Raw genomic sequence first — 1,159 nt, 5'->3', positions numbered from 1 at the left:
ATGTCATGAGTCTTGGCTGTGGCCCAAAGCACTCTGTCATCCAGTATTACCACCAGATACATACATGCCACAGACACATACCTGGGTGAACCTTTTCAGATTGTGACCCAGTTTTGCTAGAGTCCCCAATTAGAGGTGTCCAGGGTTCTTAAGCACACTCTTTTTGCCTTGGATCACACTTTATTTCTTTCTCTCTTTTTTTTCGTTTTTTTTTTTGCTTTTTCTTGCTTCAAGAATCAATTTGATAATTTTTCAGATCCTCAATAACAGTTCTCTTTTTCCCTCATTCTTTCAAGAGCCAACAATTTTAACATTCTCAAAACAGAAAATTCAAAAGACATATGCACTGTTCAAGCATTCATTCGGAAAAACAAAAATTATTGTCACCACATCAAACTAATTCAACTAGTTTCAAGGATAATTTCGAAATCCTGTACTTCTTGTTCTTTTGTGATTAGAGCATTTTTCATTTAAGAAAGGTGATGGATTCATAGGACATTCATAGCTTTAAGACATGAATTTTAAATTTTATTAATTATGAATTAAGAACAAGACTCAAAGATAGATATAAGATGAGACTAAAAATAGAAAAATAGAAAACAAAAAATTTAAATAGGCTCCTAATGATAGAGGTTTTCACAGAGTTAGAACTCAACAACCTTGATTTTGAGAAGTAGATGCTCCCTCAAATTGAGAGGAGAATTTCTGGCGTTTCAGCTCTTGGAGTTCACGCCCCTGCTTCTCTTGTTCCTTCAGCAATTTGCAGAGCATGCAGTTCTGATTCTGCTGTTCTTCCTTAAGTTGCTCCATAGTCTCTTGCAAGTTGGTGATAGATGCTTCTAGGCTGGCCCAGTAGCCAATTTCAGGAAATTCAGGGAGGAACTCTTGCGCCCTCCTTTTGATAGAGTTGTCTTGCATTTGTCCTTCCATTGACTTCTTGGTGATTGGATGTTCAATGAGTATGAATTCATCTACTCCCATTTTTACCCCAGCCTCTTTACAGAGCAAGGAGATCAAGCTTGGGTAAGCCAATTCGGCTTCAGTGGAATTCTTATTTGCAATTGTGTAGATCTCACAAGCAATCACATGATGAACCTCCACTTCTTTTCCAAGCATAATGCAATGAATCATCACTGCTCTCTTGATAGTGACCTCAGAA

The sequence above is a fragment of the Arachis duranensis genome, chromosome 9 (assembly GCF_000817695.3).
Source record: "Arachis duranensis cultivar V14167 chromosome 9, aradu.V14167.gnm2.J7QH, whole genome shotgun sequence".
In the NCBI taxonomy this organism is placed as follows: Eukaryota; Viridiplantae; Streptophyta; class Magnoliopsida; order Fabales; family Fabaceae; genus Arachis; species Arachis duranensis.
The sequence above is the reverse complement of the archived record's forward strand: the minus strand, read 5'-3'. Positions refer to the sequence as shown.